The 20,813-nt window shown below is 34.6% G+C and overlaps 1 long non-coding RNA gene across 1 annotated transcript; it reads right to left on the reverse strand.

The window, feature by feature from the left end:
• Positions 1–9,145: 9,145 nt before the first annotated feature.
• Positions 9,146–11,365, reverse strand: LOC147400473 (uncharacterized). The gene is made up of 4 exons (XR_015179008.1): positions 11,329–11,365; positions 10,652–10,733; positions 9,751–9,827; positions 9,146–9,359 (listed from the first exon to the last, which is right to left on the reverse strand). It is a non-coding gene; the product is annotated as an uncharacterized LOC147400473 (long non-coding RNA).
• Between the last annotated feature and the right edge of the window lie 9,448 nt (positions 11,366–20,813).

A 20,813-nucleotide genomic window follows, 5' to 3' on the forward strand; every position in this document is an offset into this window, starting at 1 on the left:
TATCTCAGTTTGGGCTTTACTCATGGTTTCTACTGCCCATAAGGAGGATGTTCTCAAAGCACTAAATACAGCCCAAGTCTCCCTTGATACTTTCCCAAATCAGTTGGCCAATATAGTAGGGGCGACTTATGTGGAGAATATTTTGTCTTTCTTAGACTCAGATCTCCCAAAAGAAGAGCAAGCTACACTAAGCCGTTACACATTATAGTTGATTGCAATGGGATGAGGGTACCTCTAGTTTTAATTGATAATGGGAGTGCACTGAATATTTGCCCTTTGAAGATTGCTACTTGCCTTGGGTTCAAAGTTGAAGATCTCAAGCCCATTAATCAAGGTGTCAGGGCATATGATAACACCAAAAGGGATGTACTGGGTATTTTGCACCTTCGATTGTCCATGGGCATCGTTGAGTTTCCTGTGGAATTTCAGGTCATAAACATTCAGTCTTCTTTTAATATGTTATTAGGAAGACCATGGCTACACTAGATCAAAGCCATACCTACCACATTACATCAGAAGATCAAATTTATCAAAGATGGACTAGTGATTACTCTTCATGGAGATGCTAAAATTGTGGGAATTGTTTGCAGTACTGAAGCTAAGAGTGTGAGCTGCTGCTTGAGATTCAGCCATAACAACAGGGGGTAGAGCTCAATGGGTTTGAATTCGAGAAGATCTACTTAGTCCAATGGGATCATTCGGTGAAAGATTATTTTCCAATTGAAAATACCTCTAATTTCTATATAGCTAACATGTTCAAGAATATGAGGTTCTTTCCTGGTATAGGCCTAGGTCGTAAGAAACAAGGTATCAAAGAGGTACTAGTGATTAAGGAAGTCGTCGGCACATTCAGATTAGGGTATGAACCTACTAAGGAAGATTGTGCCCAATATTGGAAAATAAAACAAGATAAGGCAATCGCAAAAAGGCAAGGGCGTACCACAGATTTGATTAAAATGAAGTCTTATCATAAGATCCTTAATGGATATTGTGTGAAAGAAGGAAAAGACTTCCGTTACTATGGGTTTCCAAAACCATTTATTGATCACATCACGGGTACTCATCTGCCGAGGTTTGAAATCTTTTTTGATATGGATTGGCCTAAAAAGGAAACAAACACAAGAGTGGAAGAAAATGAAGCTGAAGACTGGCAATTCAACCTGGACTCCCTCAACATTGATCAGTTGTTCATTGAAGATCATAGTGTCTTAGTGGTGTCAGTTGAGAAGGGGACCTCGAATCCTCAGTCTATAATCAAACCCGCGATCGGGTTTTTGGCTAATAACCATGAAATGAGTTATGTGCAACATGTCGAGAGTGGGTCTGTCAATCATATTAGTCATCTTCAGTCCGACAAGTCCTCTATTTAGGTTGAATCAAGTAAGTTAGTTGTTTTTGCTGAGTCAAGTCAGTTTGTTATTTCTAGTGAGTCTATTATTCTTGTTGAGTCAAGTAAGTCTATTAAGTCTGCAATGAGTCATGTTACCCCATCTGTTTTCAATGAAATAAAAAAAATTTCTGATTACCCTGAGCGCAATGATAACTTAACTAATAATCTGGTTTCGAAAGGAGAATCTTTTGACGAAGAACCTCCCCTTAAAATAATCAAATTACTTGAATAAGAAAATGAACATCGAGCTCAACCTCTAATAAAGGAAGTAGATGTTATCAACCTCGGAACAAAAGAAAGTCCTCAAGAGATTTAGATTGGGATCACCTTATCTCCTGATGAACGCAAAGGGATAGTAGACTTGCTTAGAAAGTTTACAAATGTGTTCGCGTGGTTTTATGAGGACATGTCGGAAGTAAGGACAAATATTGTTCAACATCGGATTCCATTATATCTTCATGCTCGATCAGTTAAGCAGAAACTTAGACGTATGAAACCAGAATGGACTCTAAAGATTAAAGAAGAAATTACAAAGTATATTAAAATTGGATTTTTGAAAGTAGTAGAATGCCCTGAGTGGATTGCTAATGTTGTCCCAATGCCTAAAAAGGATGAAAAAGTCATAATGTGTGTGGATTTTAGATGCCTAAACAAAGCGAGTCCAAAAGACAATTTTCCTTTACCACACATAGATATTTTAGTAGATAGTATGGCAGGGCACGTTTTATTGTCCTTCATGGATGGTTTTTCGGGGTATATGCAAAAAATGTCGTTCATCACATAGTGGGGAACCTTTTGCTACAAGGTTATGCCTTTTGGTTTGAAGTACGTTGGAGCCACCTATCAAAGAGTAGCCACGACTTTACTTCACGACATGATACACAAATAAGTCGAAGTTTATGTAGATGATATGATAGTCAAGTCTAAAGAACGACTAGGACATGTCACTGTACTGGAAAATTTTCTCACAAAAATTCAAAAGTACCAACTCCGACTCAACCCGCAGAAATGTGTATTTGGAGTAACTTTTGAAAAATTATTGGGATTTGTGGTCAGTCAAAGAGGGATCGAAGTAGACGCTGTGAAGATTAAAACTATCCAAGAAATTCCACCGCCTGAGACTGAAAAACAGATTCAAGATTTTTTAGGCAGAATCCAGTATGTCAGCAGATTCATCGCTCAACTCACCAATGTCTACGAACCTATTTTCAATCTTCTCAAGAAAAATGAATCAACAATTTGGAATGAACAATGTCAAAAGGCTTTCAATCAAGTCAAGGAATATCTCTTGAACCTGCCTATTTTGGTTTCACCTATACCGGGTGAACCACTTATTCTTTATCTGTCAGTCACAGAAGAAACTATGGGATGCATGCTTGCACAGTATGACAAAGATAATCGCAAGGAAAGGACTATCTACTATATTAACAAAAAGATGTTAGAGTATGAATGAAAGTATTCAGCCCTCGAAAAAACTTGCTTGGCACTGGTATTGGCTACTCAAAGACTTCAGCACTATATGCTGTCTTATTCAGTTATCTTGTTATCTCGGATGGATCCTCTCAAATATCTTTTCGAGAAATCGACACTGATAAGGAGAACCGCACGATAGCTGTTGTTGTTATCAGAATTTGACATTACGCATGTTACACAGAAATCTATCAAGGGAAAAGCTGTATCATAATACTTAGCAGATCACCCAATGGTAGAAAGAATAAGACTTGTTGATCAGTTCCCAGATGAAAATATCTTACATGTTGAAGAAAAGTCGTAGAATCAAACATGACAGTTATTCTTTAAGGGAGCAACTAATCAGAATAGGTATGGAATAAGGGTAGTTCTATTTTCTCCTAAATGATGTCACATTTCGATCGCTATTAAGTTGACTTTTTCTAACACCAATAATATGATCTAATATGAGGCATGCATCGCTGGACTCGAAGCTACTCTGAATTTGGGTATCTCAAAAATTGAAATTTTTATGGATTTAGCCTTGGTCATACATCAATCGTTGGAAGAATGGAAAACTAGGGATGAAAAGTTGAAGCTTTATCATGAGTATCTGTTAAACTTGGTGAGAAAGTTCAAAACTATGCTGTTCCAATACTTGTCAAGGGAAGATAATAGATTCGCTAATGCATTGGCTACTCTCTCTTCAATGATCCATCTACCACCTGGCATGGAGTTGAGGCCTATCACTGTCAAAGTCAAGGACAAACCTGCATATTGCTATCAGATCAACATTGCTACTTGATTACCTGATGGAAAGCCATGGTATACATATGTCAAAAGAGTATTGAAAAAATAAGAATTCCTAGAAGAAACATTAAGGAAGAAACGACAAATCCTACTAAGATTAGCATCTCAATTCATCTTGTGCGCATGAAGTTTATACAAAAAGTCTTATGATAGGATTCATTTGTCATGTGTTGATGAAGATCAAGCTAAACAGATAATGGTTGAACTACATTCAGGGGACTATGGTCCTCACATGAGTGGAAAAATTTTAACCAAGAGAATTATGAGACAAGGGTATTTCTGGAACAGATTGTCATCACATGGTCAAGACCTCCCACAAATGTCAAATACATCCAAATCTCATACATGTGCCACCTTCCAAATTAGTTGGTTTGACTTCACCGTGATCATTTTTCGTTTGGGAAATTGACATTATTGGTAAAATAATGCCTAAGGCATCAAACAGGCATGGATGCATTCTAGTTACTATCAATTATTTTACTAAGTGAGTCGAAGCTGCCTCTTATGCTGTCCTCACTGTATCTCGAGTTGCAAAGTTTATCCAAAAAAACATCATAAGTCGATATGGAGTACCTTCGGAACTGAACTCTAATAACGGGTCACATTTTAAAGTCGAAGTTATTACACTGTGTTCAAAGTTCAAAATCTCGCACCATAAATCATCTCTTTACCTTCCTCAGACCAATGGAATAGTTGAAGCGACCAATAAGAATCTGAAGACAATCATCAGGAAAACGTGTCAATCACATCGAGATTGATCAGAAAAATTACCATTTGCACTATAGGCATATCGAACTTCAATTTGATCCTCTACTGGAGCCACTCCCTACTCTTTATTGTATGGCATGGAAACAGTCTTGCTAGTTGAAATGGAAATCCCATCTCTCAGGGTCTTGTTGAAAAGTCAGTTGTTAGAAGTAGATTAGGTTCGTCAACAGTATGAAGAATTAAATTTGATCAAAGAAAAATGATTAAGAGCTTTGTACCACGTGCAGGCTTATCAAAGAAGAGTCGCCCGTGCGTTTGACAAAAAGATCAAGGCCCGTCACTTACAAGTCGGAGATTTAGTAATCATGAGAATTGGACACCTATCTTTGACCCTAAAGGGAAGTTCAAACCAAATTCGGGAGGTCTGTTCATCATCAAGGAAATATTACCAGGAAAAACTGTCAGATTTCAAGCCATGATGGGATTGAATTACCATAACCAACCAACATTGACCAAATCAAACGATAATACATCTAAGGAGGTCATCTTTGGTTGAAACAATTTTCCTATTACCCAGTTCAATATATCATTTCTCAATCCCTTTGCAGTTTTTTTCAAAAAAAAAATGCCTTTCTCATTCTCAACCAAATCACCCAACCTAGGGGAGGGAAAATTTTGAACTACATTTTGGTCTGATCCCAAAATTATGGGGTATGTAGGCAACCTGAGAAATTACTTCAGGCTCGACCATATCAAAATAAAAAAATTAGATTTCCCCATAAAAGAAGAAAAATCCAGAAAGAATTCGAAAGAAAAAGAAATATCTTCAAAATGGGGAAGGAAATTCAAAGAAAAATAAAAGAAATGTTACACAAGGGGAATTTGGATTTTTAAGCCTCAAAATTCCTTTCTTTTTATGCCCAGTCCTAAGCTTACCCATGAAAGCTCTCCTAAGTACCGTGTGAAAAGTCATGAAAGATAGCAAAACATGATTAGACAGTAATTCAAGAAGTTCAGAAGGAAAAAAAAAAAAAAGCTTGCTAGGTTGAAAACCCGAAAATGGCAACTTAGGCAAAAATTAAGGCAAGCTCGCAAGGTTGAAAATCTGAAAGGTCGACTTTGGCAACAAACAGAAAAAAGAAAAAAGAAAAGAAAGTTCGCTAGATCGAAAATCTGAAAAGACGATCTAGGCAAAAGTTAGAGCATGCTCGCTAATTTGAAAATCTGAAAGGGCATTTCAGGCAAAAGTTAGAGCAACAAAGAAAAACAGAAGAAAATCTCCATAGAGTTGAAAAGCTAAAAGACAGTTCGAGCCGAAATATTTGAAGTCCAAATAATCAAGTTCAAAATTTAGCTCAAACTAGACAAAAACTCAGAAACCACAAGTATCTTGTCTACGATTGATCTGAAGATTTTTGCTTCCCCAAGTGAACCAAAGGGAGAAGGGTGAATTCCATGATGAGTCTTAAAAGGAAATTTTTTGCTCTCTTGAGCCTAACTCAAAATCTTCAATCAAAATTAAAAGTTGAATCTTTATTGCTTTTGTGGTAATCAAATATTTCAAACCTTCATACAAGGGACACTTTCTTTCTTCTTTGATATGTAGTTTCCCTCTTATATTAGGGGCATTTTGTTTACAAGAGATGTTCAATACAATGTTTCCTATCAAACTAGGCGCATTTTGTTCTCAAACTTGATCAATGTTAATCGTAAAGAATAATGGGAACCCCGAATTTAATGTTATCCTCTTGATAATAATTTTTTTTTTGAAAACCCCTGAGGTACAAAGAAGTTAAAAAATTCATAAAGTTTTTTAAAAACCTTGAGATTCAAACAGAAGCGTTTCTGATCTCATATTTGGTTTTGCCCAGAGATTAACTCATTACCCTTTCGCATAAAATGGGAGATAAAGCATTATTTCTTTCCCATATCCATTAATTCCTTCGCAGATTTATCAGATTCATAGAGTTTTTGTCTAGTTGAAGACGTTAAACTTAACACTTCTAGGAGGCAACTCATTCTTTTTGTTTTTATTTTTGGTAGATTTAGAAGTTTTTGGATGAACATTGTAGTTTTTCGCTTCAATTAGGACTAGAATTTGGCTATTTCCCTCATTGAAAATAATTATCTATTCAGAATCAAAGTGTATGTTCTAAAAGGAAAACCATAATTGGTCTCTTATGTTTAGGATTGCACAAAACTTTGCAGAAAGGAATGGTCTAGCTATCGATAGGTTTCCCCCTTGCTGACCCTCTTCAAATAGTCACCGACGAATCAGAACGGCATACTCGATGCACCCAAGCTCTATGTACTAAAAAGTGACGAATTGATCCCTTATCACGTCAAACAATATTCCCAGCTACCTTCCTATCCAAAATTGTAGGAACTACTAATATTCTTCAGTATTTTCTTTTCTTAGATTCTTTCTTGTAGCTAATTAGTATTTATTTTTCATAAATTATTTTCTTTTTCGTAATTATTTTGTTTTGTGCTAGTTTACACAATGTAGGTTGAAAATACTGGTGTAGCGAACCTAAGCGTGCATAATTTCTATGTTGAGCATGTCAAAAAAAAGAAAGAATCCATTGAACTATTGTGAGGAAACTGAGAGAGAAATTAAAAAAAAATTGAGAAGAACTCAACGAGACTTTGTCCAAGCTTTTGGTCTCTTAAATTCTTTTTTTGCTCATCATTAGGAATCCACAGCAACCGAGGTGACAAATTGTCAAATCAGGAGGGGAAAAATGGGGTGTCTACAACAATGAGTTTCAAAAACTACTAGAAACAAATTTTAAATAGTAAAAATATAAAAAATTTAATCAACCAAAAAATCAATGTAAACTGTATTAATGGCCAAAAAAGTATCTATTCATACAAAATGAATTTGAAAAATTAGACATCACCATTGAATTTAAAAGCACCAAAAAAAATTGTTTAAATAGTAAGCCCATATGCATCTAAGTTAGAATTGAGAAACTAGATAACCATTGAGATGCGTAATTATTCATTAGAAGATAAAATTTTAATCAGAGATAGGTTTCTGGAAAATTGAGTCTATTAATTTATAAAGCTCAAAAACTATAAGATCCTGAAAATCGAAGTTCAATTGAATTAGATTGGGATGCCTATTTGGAATTTAATGTTGATCGAGTAAAAATTGAGTTGACTCGATTGACCAGGTTAAAGACCAACTTAAGCTGGGTTAAGAATAGTTTTGACACCTAAGCTTAAGTGTCAATTGGACAATCAATGTGGGTTTGTTAGTGGACACCTCAACCATTATTAATCAAGGTTAGTTTAACCTTAGTTAGTTTTAGAGCTACAACATGGGCTTAACTCGGGCTTAGCCCTATTCATGGGCGAGCCTGTGGTAAGTTATTTCTAAGATGAATTGAGTCTAGGTTTAAATCTCTCAACTTGAATTTAATTCGGGTTGGCGGGTTCAGGCAGCCCAACTCAACTAGAACCCGATATTGTAAAATGATGTATAAATATTTTCATATTAGTTATATATTTTTAAAGTATTTTTTAATTATTTAATCCTATTATTAAGGGAAAAATCTTTATTTTTTAATTTTATTTCTATTTGAGTCTGTTGGTATAAATGTTCATATGTAATATGCATACATTTCTTAAAGATGAAGAGTTATTTTATCGAGAATTTTTTTTCAATTTAATTTTTTGATTTTATCTTATTAGTATGGTTTGTGGACAGTTGGATATTTATTAATGTTTGCTTTGGTTTAGTAGACGACTTGTCTAAATAATCTTTCAATGATGGATTTGGAGGTCTTATGCAATTTTATTTACTAATGATTTTGTATTTCTTATTTAAGATGTACAATTTATTTGTTGATCAAAATGGATCGATGATTGTTCAACGAGCCCAACTTGTCCAACCCACACAAAATTATCTAACTTGGGCTAACCCAAGCTCAACCAAATTTTAGAATCTCAAGCTCAGGTTGATCTAGGGTCAATGAACTCAGGCCCAATGGTCGGGTTGAGGGTTCTGTGACTTGTGTTGAGCCTAGTTTTACCCTCCAACCTACCCAACCTTCCTAGGTTGCAACCCTTGTTAGTTTACCATAGTTAAGTTAGCTTACAGAGGTTAGTGGGATTAGTTAAATCATTCAAACAATACAATCTAAATTTTATTCTTTATAAAATTCAATCAGCGGTCTCCATCTCAGTTTTCTTTTTCAACCTTTAATGTTTTTTTGGTTGTTGACACTACAACATTTTTGGTCTATAGCGGCGGACATATCCGCCGCTAAATGGTAATTTTTCTGCCAGTAAAAGATATTGCGGTGATGAGCAGCGGAAAACCAGATCCGACGCTGCAGCCTCGGTCGCTAAATGTAGCGGCGGAACATTAAATCCGCTGTAAAATGTACTATCTGTAGCGGCGGATATTTATATCCGCCATAATAGATCGATTTTTAAAATTAATATAATATTGAACATATAGCGGCGGTTATTATAATCCGCTGCAATAGATCAATTTTTAAATTAATAGAATAATCAATTTATAGCGGCGGACTTTCATATCCGCTGCAATAAGTTCATCTTTTAATTAATAAAATATATTGTATAACGGCGGATATTCAGATCCGCCACAATAGGTAATTTTGCAAACTAGCAGTATATATATCATATAGCGGCGGATATTCAGATCCGCCACAATAGGTCATTTTCCAATTATCAGAATATACATTATATAGCGGCGGATATTCAGATCCGCCACAATAGGTAAATTTTTAAATTTAAAAAAATAAATATTTTTTCCTGAATATTAATAAAGATCTGTTTTTTCTCCTTTATCAATAGAATTAGTAAGTAATATAATCCACAATAAGGACACCCAATTAATAGACCTGATGACGCATCATCACTACTGGAACCGATACTTTCTCAACAAGGATATCTCTATATGGACGACATCATCATTCTTGAAGCAAATCTCACATAGTGCAGCAAACAGATAAGCGATTGCAATTCTCTACGAAGAAGCATGTCTTTGTTAATCAAAATTTTCAGACACAAATAAGCTTACACAAACTGAAACCAACTCAAATGTGAACACCGTTTAATGGCCATTTCTGTGATTATAGATCACATAACACTAGTGTTCTAACAAAGGGATAAAGAAGAGTATTAGTATTTCCATGGCTAGTCTCCATGAATCGAAGGCAGAAAATGCTGCAAGTTATCAGTACTTGTACTTAACATTGATTTCTGGCATGGGTTCATCCAGAGAAAACATATTGTTTCTATTGGACTCTCACCAGATTCAAACAATTCAGAATTCCAACTTGGAAAAAAAAAACAGCTAGCCATGCTAATATATCCCATGACCTAAATTGTAGCGTATGGAGTGGGAAAAAAAATACCTGCAGTATACCCGTCCATCTAATGTGTTCGATATCAACTCCATAAGTTAGATCATAGAGTCCATGAAAATAACCTCCTGAATAGAAGGAAAATACACAAATTAGAAATAAGATCGAATATTTTCCTACACTGCTGCAGGCATTCATCAGAGAGTTGCTAAAGTTCTAATTTAATATCTACTACTTGTAAAGAACAGGGCTGCTTAGATATATATACAAATTTTTTGCCAAAATCTTCAAATAAACCTATAAAATAATTCTTTCACTTAATCTCCAAAGGGGTATTTATGTCTTTTAAGAATACATTCTTGTTCCTGAACTTCAAAGAGATGAGTCGATCTCCTCTTCTGAGTATTCTCCCTTTCTATCCCCCAAAAATTGTTATAAAGGGAAGATGCCCACAAGAAAAAATAGAAGTGCCTCCTGCATTTTTTTCCTTTCTCTTTTCAAACACTGAATTGGTATTCTTTTCATAATTGTTTTTTTCCCGAGATTTTGAAAAGATTTAACTTTTAACCCAAACTCAACAATGCTTCCATTGGCTCCATTATTTAACTATTCTTATATCTGAGATTTATATGTAAATTTACTACGATACTCTTAATAATTTCATGTATTTTACTATCAACGCAATAGAAAAAGTGATTGTCGCATTTCTTAAAGGGCAATTTCTCGACTTAAGCATATCACATGGGTTTTACATGCCTCCTGCTAATATGTTTGACTAGAGTTAGAAAAAAATTAACTATTTTCAAACACTTCTCTACAAGCTTCCTTTCTTTTTTGTGTACCAACTGAGAGCAAAAAATATGCATGCTAATGCACTTTGAAAGCATAAAAAAATGAGGAAAACCAAACGCATATTGAATTATACAGTAAGGAAAATAATGAAATACATCACCTTGAAGCAAAAGACCAAAGGCCAATAGTTTCAAAGCCCGAAGTACAACCTTTTTAGATGCAACAACTCTGCATGACAATTTCTGTGTGCAATTTAGATTGTTAGCTCAAGAATACTTCAAGAAAAAAAAAACTCTATTATTTCCTCATTTTGGTATTCAATTGTGTTAAATGATTCAGACACTACAGTAAAATAGGGGACTAGGTTAGTGCATTAGGGATATAATAACATGAGCTGATGAGATAAATTTGCAAAAATTGAGTAAAAAATAAAAAGTTAATAACATGAGCTGATGGGATTAGAGCTATGGTTAGTGCATTAGGGATATAAAGCCAACATTAAGAAATGGTTGAAATATGTTTAAGCTTATATAATTAGGGTCATGTCGTAGTGGAGAAAAAATTAAAGACTGAAACAAAATGGTTAAATTGAGAAGTGTCAAATGTATAACCGAACAACCAGCATGTGTGCCTTCTTTACACTTCTATGTTTTTTTATACAACTCGAAAAAACAAAAACAGAAAGTTATCCTTTGATTAGAAGCAATAGTGAAACACAGTAACACGCAGCCAAGCACCACTTTCTAAATTAAATAACACCCCATTCACATAATGGTTGCATAAATTTTGCACTTTTAGAATAGATGGCATTGAATGTGTTAATAAGAAAATATATACCTTGATTGTGTACCCAAGAGTAGTTAGATACATATCAACAAAGATAATACACAACACTTGAGAACTATGTGACGAATCATAGGTTCATAGTTCTCAAAGGACTCAACTTCCATACTATGCATTGCCAAGATCAAATAATCGACTCATATTTATGAATCATATGCCACCTCTTGGCTGGGATTTTCTTAAACAGTTGGTTAAGACAAGTGTGGTGGACGTATCAGCTGCTACGAAAAACACAGAATACTCATTGAACACAAACACAACAGTAGCCACAACAGCAGCTGTCCCCATTTCCCCACAACAGTAGACTGATCTTCAAGATGGGTATGTTCTCCGCACTATAAAAAGGGTTGCACCCCTCCTAATTTCACACACGTTTGAACTCTCAATTTCATTTCTTTTTCTTTCACCTACTCTTACTCATTCCTTCATTCTCTTGCCATTTTTGGAAGCCGCATCATCTCTCAACGAACCTCAAAAACTTGTCCACTTTCCCCAACCTTCCTAATTTCAAACATCGAGCCACCAATAACCCACATAGATGAACCCCCACAAAAATTGCCCAAGTTATTTCCTAGTTTTCCTTGATACCATCGAACACTTGCCCAATTTACCCCTAACACTACCCCCTATTTATCCCAACGTAATAGAAGCTTTGCTTGTGCTACAACTTAGATATTGAAAGGACTACCAAAGTATTGCCCAATCTTCCATTGAGCTAACAAGTGTAAAAAATAAAATATTTACATTCAATAATAAGACTATTCTGTGTAGATGCCCAATCTTCCATTGAGATAATGTGAATAACCAGGATTGTTTGATCTCTAGAAAGATTCCATTCAATAGAGAAATAGGTAAATTACAAGGGAAAAAAAAAACCAGCAATAACTATTCTGACTTGTGTGATCTCATTACAGAAATTGGTCAAAGATTCTCACTAGAGGAGGCTTGTTGGATGATCGGTGGTGGTATCTATTATAATATCCCTAAATGCATCTGGAAATAAAGTGTTTGCTAGGACTTCACAATCTTTATTTAGGGTGTGAAGGTCTTTTTCTTGGTTTGAAACAGCTCAATTTTGGATGGTTTTGTTTGTTACAAGACTCTGTAGGAATCTGATGGATTAAGTAACAGTTTTTTTTTTTTTCCCCATTAAATTTTCAATTTTATATGTTCCAATGTATTTCATCAGAACATTGATTTTGAAGACTGCAAATCTACCCTTATTTTCTACCCTTTATAGTGATCTCTCTCCTCTCTTCATTTCTTTTGACATGTTCACCGTTTTATTATCATTCTTCTTTCTGATTTAGAAATCTGAAATAAAGCTCTCATCCAATCTGAGATCCCAGTCATCTCATACTCGAAGTTAATTTCAAATTTTTGCATAAAAAAACAAGGGTTTCAACCCGACAACAAGTAGAACAATCGTAGTTCAACATAAAAGAGTACCTGAGATGCGAATCCAAATTGAAGATTGAGGAGAGTTTGTGGCAGCTGAGGTTGAGGGTTCAAGTCCCTCCTTTCGCTCCTAGCGGTACAATCCGGCGTCAACCCTCACGACAGCGACCACGAAGCTGGTGCTACACGAAGCCGGTGCTACACGAAGCTGGCGCTACAAATAACGATGAGATCAAGGGCTGAACCAACCCTCTAAACAGAAGAAGGGTCGATTGAAACTCCAATCGAGCTCAAACGGAAGAACAAAGGGAAAAAAACTCTAAGATTTAGGGATTTCAAAGAAATGGAGAGAATGAGAAGAAGAGAAGAGAAAATGGCTGAACGAAAATGAAGTTTTGAACCTTCGTCCTTTAAAATTACCGCGAAAATTTTGCGCCAAATCGATCGGCCGTTTGGAGTATATGGTATAGCGGCGGAGCAAACAATCCGCTCTCATAGGAAATTAAAAAAAAAAATTCGTAAGCCTAAACAATTAAAATAACTATTTTCTAGTGGCGGATACCCTCATCCGCTGCTACGTTAATTTTTTAAAAAAAATTAATACAGATGAATTCATAAATCCAATTTTTTATATTAAAAAAACTAATTTTTTAGTGGCGGAACAATTTATCCGCTGCCATACTCAATTTAAAAAAAAAAAAGAAAATTATTTTTTAACGGCGGACACATTCATCCGCTCCTATATCCACTCTCAATAAAAAAAATTATTTTTTTTTCAATAAAAATCATTCTATAGCGGCGGAAATAATAATCCGCTGCCATATTCAATAAAAAATAAATTGATAAACAGCTCATCAACATAACTTTTTATACTTCAAAAAAAATAATAAAATAAAATCTGATTTTTTTAGTGGCGGATATATTAATCCGCTGCTATAGTCAATTTTCATTAAATATTTAAAATAGTCATTCTATAGGGGCGGATATACAAATCCGCCGCTATATTAAATTTTATAATACATTGGTAAAGAGCAACACATTAACAGAACGTTTTATATTAAAAAAAATTGAATTTTTTACTGGCGGATTCTCATATCCGCTGCTATATTCAAATAAAAATAATTTTATAAGCAAAACTCACTAAATCGAACTTTAATATAAAAGAAATTTTGGTTTTATAGCGGCGGACATACCGGTCCGCTGCTATAGGAATTGAATATATGAGGTTGGCATTTGCTTAGGTATCTATCGAGGCAGATAATTATATCCGCTGCAACATGTATATATATAGAGGCGGATAAACGGATCCGCTGTTATAAAACGCTGTTGTAGGCCAAAAATGTTGTAGTGTGAAACTTTAACCTGTATAAGATATACAACCTCCCTCGTTGCTTTACATTGTTTCTGTTGGGAAACAAAACCAAAATCTGATTTTGTTTGTAAGAAAATAAATAAAGAAAAATGATCACTAATCAAATCAACTAAAAGGCACAGAAAAAATTCTTGAAAGTAGTCGGAGTCTCTCATAAAAGTGTGGAGAGAAATAAAGTATGTGTAAACACCCCATTTTTGGCATCTGCCTAATTCACCAACTTATTATGGCAATTGCTCAAAAGCTTTGAAATGTCTTGCAAACCACTGTACATGCTCTGAGATAAATCATAAACTATTATTTACTCTGAGATGAGTATTGTCGAGCTCATTTCTATCCCTACCTGGGATCGACACACGTGTATCTAAATGACAGATTTGACAAGAAAGAGCTGAGCCCGATCTACAAGAAGTTCACAAAGTCATCCTACCATCTTAGTACTTCCATACTTGACACAATGGAAGCACAGACGGTACGAAACAATCATTCAAGGAAGCAATGACATAATAGGAAAAACCACCAAGTTAGTACAGTCAATACCGGAATATTAATAGTAGAAAGTAAAGGTCAATAAAGTCCCATCTTTGTATAACACACAGCTTGATATAATATGTCCAACGTAATAAGACAAAGAATTTAAGATGATCTGAGCTCTCCAAGTATCAAATTCAGGACATTAAATGCAATATCTTTAAATACTTATCAAAACAGAGAATGAAAATCACATTCTCTGACACACTCACCCCCAAACAATAAAATATCACTAACTCAACATTAAATACACTGATAAAATGCTAATCCAACTCAAGTGCACCATTAATGAGGCGTGGGTACAAGAACCAATAGTGGGGTAAACAACATTCGTCCAGCTCACATCTTATCTGGTATGACATCTAGACAAGTAATATGGTAACACCTTCACCTTCACCTTCTCTTGAGATCCAGATATATACCCCTCCTACCCCAAAGATGAGGGGATGGTGGAAAGATTGATTTTACACACATATTGACTATGATAATTCTTCACCCCAATACACTATTCATCATCTTCCTCTACCTTCCAAAATCTTTTCACATTAATTTACTCAATTTGTTGACCTGATCTTTGGAGGACTTTTGGCAGCCACTATATCGAGACCTCATCCTTCTCCTCTTCAAGTTTTCTATTGACTTAAAGACATCATCAAAGCAAAGGATGCCAGGAAAACATCTTCAGGCGAAGAGAGTCGTAGGATCAAAGTCAAAGTCAACGCCTAACAACATTCCTATCTCGAGAAGTGAAAGCTCGAAAGCTCTTCACAAGTATAAAATGCCCAATGCTCCAAAATAAGCTAAAACTACATGTAACTCGAGAAGAAAGAAAGCAAAGAGAGAGAAAATACTCAAAAAATAAAATAAAATTGAGTGGGGGGTGGGGAGGGGATCTCCCTTACTTGGCTCTACCATTGCACCTATCATACCACTTCCATACTCTTTCTTTTTCAATCTAACCACCACCACCATCGTCCTTTCACTCTTATGCCTAGCACTACACCATATCCTCCTTCTCGTTTTTAGGTAGAATCTCCTCAACTACAAAGGTCAGCATAATCACCCTTCTCTCGTATATGATGTTTGTCACCATGACCAACCTCATCTCTCTTTCTCTTTGTGTCGACCACTATCATCTAGGGATGCAAGTTCATTATGTTTGATTTGGTATATGGTCAAATGGAAATCGAACCAACATATATAAGTCACTTCCACTAAATTAGAACCAGAACTAAACCAAATTGCCCACATAACCAAATCGAACCAAACCAACTAAGGTCGGTTTGGTTCATTTCTATGGGTTGCTAATATCCTATAAACTTGCTTGGAAGCAACATATCTATAATAAAAAATAAATAAATAAATAATAAACATGAAATTTCATATAATAAGTCATTAATATATCCATAGTAAATTTCATAAACAGTTTAAAATAATTTGAAATAAATTAATATATATGTATATAATATATATTTTATAAGGGTTAGGTTCTATACAAGCCTTGAACCAAGAAACGAACCAACTTGATCACTCTTATATTTTCTTAACTCGGAACCAAACCACAACTTGTTTCAAACTGGACTAAAACAGTCCAAAGTTGTCAATTTGGTTCATTAATCGGTTTGAACCAAACCAAGTTTCACCCCTAGCTACTATCATCATATATCTTTATTAACTTTCTTCACCACCAACCCCACTCTTTTTCCTAAATAATTGCTTCTTTTGTTTTGGTTGGTGTTTGAAGAATTGTCAAAGAAATTATTTTGCATAAATCAAAGCCATCAGTCAACTTGTTTGGATGGCGTTTGAAGATTTATCCCTCCCCCTCCCCCTCCCCACTCCTTAAAAAAAAGAAAAAAGAATAGATTAAACATTAAAATAGACCATGAATTCGGTTCAAGTTATTGCCTCAATGTTACAAAGCATTATAACACATTCAAACAACTTCAACAATTGTGTTAAAAATTATAATTAAGATTAGGCGCATGAAATCCTAAATTAACAAATAGACATGAGAGAGAGAGAGAGAGAGAGAATTTCTATTGTCACCCCAACTTTTGCATATTGACTTATTTTTTATTTTAATTGGGGTTAAATAAATAAAAATTGAGGTGCTAATAGCAGCTCTCTAAGATAATGGATGTAAATACTTGTGGGTATTTCCAAACAAGGTTTAGATTTTGAACGGTCAAGATCAATGAGCGGGTGTGTCAAAATCATTTATAGATAGGAAATCAAATACAACTACATGTTTTGGGTGATTTGTCTCTTTCTACAATATGGTTGGGCGAATGGATGTTCCCTTACTTTACTTATATGCCACACAACTAGGCTATGGTCGTCGCTCAACTATCTGCAATCCACACTCAATGAGAGAGCGACACGTGTTTTAACAGACTCTACCTAGGACGGACCACCACATTCTGTTGATTCCCCTTTATTGGCAGATTCTTCGATTTCATTTTTTGTGGTTTGGAAAAAAAAAACAAAAAAAAAAGAGAAAATGTTGTCTTGTGGGTTTAAGGACGATCATCTGCCTGAGCTGACAATATTATTTTCATAAAAAAATAGCTGAAAAATCCTTTCTCAAAGCCTTGCACACGTAAAGATTAAATTGAAAAAAAATAAAATAAAATTTTAATCGAAGTAAGTAAAGGAAGACAAATGTATTCCTCGGCGATCTTCCAAATCGTAGGAGATTCTAAATGGGAAAATAAAAACAGGAAAGGAGGATGTTTCAAATCCGAGATTTTTAATGCCCCCTTGCACAGGGACTTCTTTCTAACTTCTCCGATTTTTTAAAGAGTCCTCGTAATAGGACTCTCCCGTGAACAAGTTTGGGAATCGTAGATTTATATGTCTCGAGATACATTTTTTTATGGGAAAGAGTAATCGTACATCCCAAGGCATATAGACCTATAATTTCTAAACTTGTCATGTTAGGGAGTCGATTGCGTATGCCAATTGGAGAGTCATATTATTATGATATTTTTTTTTTTTTTTTTTGAGTAACTTGATGATTCATTTAGTATTTTTTTTTCTTTCTTAATGCCTCCTATACCTTTTAATCGATGAGATAGATGATTTAGATTGTTGAGATCAATAATTCAAATAATTGAGAATGGTTTTTGTTCCAATCATTGAAATTGACCTTTTACAATCATCGAGATCAAAAATTGCAAATCATCGATCTTAATTTTGAACATGAATCATCGAGATCAACATTCAAGTTATCGAGATGTACCTTGTTACAAATATCAATCTCGATGTTTCAATATGAATCATAGAGATCAACGATTCAAACTGTCTAGATGGACGATTGAATGTTAATATTAAAGATTGGAATTGTCAATCTTGACAATTTGAGTTCACCATTTTATTAAGTTGAGGAGCATTAAGAAAGAACCTCAAAGCTCATAGTGTATTTAGAAAGATGTCACTACTACTATGTCTATTAATTAATTTGATGTCATGGTCAGTTGAATTTAGCCAAATGTTAGTAAATTTGACGGACCTTGTCGTCGAATTTACCTTCTTTTTTTTTCAAGTAGTGAATTAAGATCATGTTGGATTTCACACCCTTTCAAGAAAAAATAATGAAAAATTCGTATTCAATTTTGTAATTTTATTTATTTCATTTATCTATAAAATACGATTTTTAAAGAATAATACTGAAGTGACCTCAAGATTGGACCTCGCATCGCACAGCCTGACGTGAAAGTGTATGGGAATCATAGATGTTTTTCTTGAGATACAAATGAAAAGCATCTATGGTTCCTATCCACTTTCACATCAAGATGTGCGATGTGAGGCCCGATCTTGAGGTCACTCCAGCCCGACTCATTTTTAAATGAGTGTAGATTTTCACTCAGTCGACGAGGCATGGACATGGAACCATAGATCTACTTTCTTGTGATACACAATTGCAAATCCAAATGAAAGATGTGCAATTATGTATCGAAACTGATCTGTGGTTGCCATGTCAGTCGAAGTGTTGACAAAGTGAAGACTTTCTCTAGTTAGAAGATCATTATTCCTTTTAAATATCATAATTGTATTTGTAATCAGCTTAAGCACTTGAGTTATATATACAAACCAAATTACAATATATAATCGTAATCGAGAAACCAATTATCATTTCCTATGTTTATTCTAGATAGGGCTGTTGATTTCTTTCGTCAGCCCACTAACCTCGCTTGACCTACCTGAACAAATAATTTTTGGGGCATTGATTTTGACTGTTGTTCCACAAAAACGGGGTCAAACTAATTTTTTTTTTTCTAGTTTGTTAAATCTGATTCAGATCAGGACCTAACAATGCTTAATCTGATCCATTATTATATTATATATATTTATGGTATATAATATATAGTTAGCTTTGTGATTTAATTAAGCACATCATAAATTTGCTTTCATTTACAGCTGCTTTTCAGCTAGAATGCAGACTTTACCTTTAATATTTTTTTTTATAAAGAGAGATTTACCTGGCAGATCTAACTGTTGAACTTTTATTACAAAAACTCCCTAGGAGTTCTTATAACTCTAAGAGAGCCTTGCTTTATGAAGTTCATTACCAACCAAACCTCACTTTATCAATTTCGTTACCCAGCAAACCCTGGAGCGGGATCCACATTATAAATTTCCAATTTTTTTCTTTTTCTTTTTTGCAGTTAATTTGTTACTTAACATACCTTGAAGTGGATTCTAACCACATTAATTTGTGGAGTTCAAAAACATAATCTAATGTACAAGATCATAAGGACAAAATTCTAACAACTTAATAAAAAAATTGAAAAAACAAATTAATTTTTATTATTGAATTTTAATTTTAAATTTTGGAGTTCAATATCCATCCATTTTCAACATCTACTGTTAAGATAAAAAAAAAAAAAAAAGATTTTGTTTATTTTAATTATTTTCTTTTGAATATGAGTTTTTTTACATGCAATCTAGAAGTATGTATTGTTGGATTGCTAATTTGATTGTCCATTTTCAACATCACTGTTGAATTTTTCCTTTTTCATTTGTGCTTTTCCATGAAATCTAAAAGTATATATCATTTGATTGCTAATTTGATTGTCAATGTGGGTCCTGCAGACACCCCAATTTGAACGGATCCCACTAAAAAAGGATTCAAAAATACGTATTTTTATCAAAAAATCGTCAACGAACTTAAAGGCTCAAAATCTTTAAAATTCGACATTTTTATTCAAATCAAAGGTTTTAAGACTTTCAATAGTCCTATGGATCTACAATAAGCCTTACCTAATTCCTAAACTCCACCATCTTCTCAACCTATCATCATTCTAACTCTCCTATAAATACCCTTAAGTCTAAAGTCTACTCAAAACCTTACCAATCCTAAGCTCAACACATAAAAGGCCTACCTTAAATTAAACCTCTACCCAAACCCAAACCATACCCATATCCACAATCTTAACTAATTACCACAAAAAATCAATTACTATCAAGAGGGACATATGTCACCCCCACAATCAATCTCTCAAAAGAAATCATTCTCATCACCCCATCACTATTCCCACATCATACTACATACCACCACGTAATCTTATCACATTCTCTTTAAAACACTCCACAAGTCATCGTCATACCCCCCCCCCCCCTCACACCCCTTCTCCTTAATCAACTCACCTAACACACCCTCATACCTCTTTAGCCATCTGTCACCATCTCATCCACCATCCCAAAATATCAACAACTACCCCCCCCCCCTTACATAAACATTCTTACAATTAACACCCACACCCATTAACCTCACCTAACACTCAACCCATATGGGTTGAGAGATCCAACCCATATGGGTCACGTAATCTATTTCAACCTCTTTTTACTGAGTTTACCCTCCCCTAATCATAAATTCGCTATACCTTATTCACAACCCCAAGTCATTTATCACATTTTCTATTTTCACCCCATTTTATCCCTAAAAATCTATAAAAGCCCACCCCTCTCACAAACCCTCTAATGCTTAAACACCCCCCTCCTCAAGTCATCTTTCTCAATCTCTAATGCTCTTAAGCCCCCTCAAGTCTCATCTCTCATCTCATCTCAATCTCACTCTAAAAACCCATAAAAATCCCTACAAATCTCTTCACACTCTCTTATCTTTAAAAGAAAAAAGAATTCTACATATTTCTATTACAGACTTAAGGAGAAA

Source organism: Akebia trifoliata, chromosome 6 (assembly GCF_017979445.1).
Source record: "Akebia trifoliata isolate Shusen 1 chromosome 6, ASM1797944v1, whole genome shotgun sequence".
Taxonomy (NCBI): domain Eukaryota; kingdom Viridiplantae; phylum Streptophyta; class Magnoliopsida; order Ranunculales; family Lardizabalaceae; genus Akebia; species Akebia trifoliata.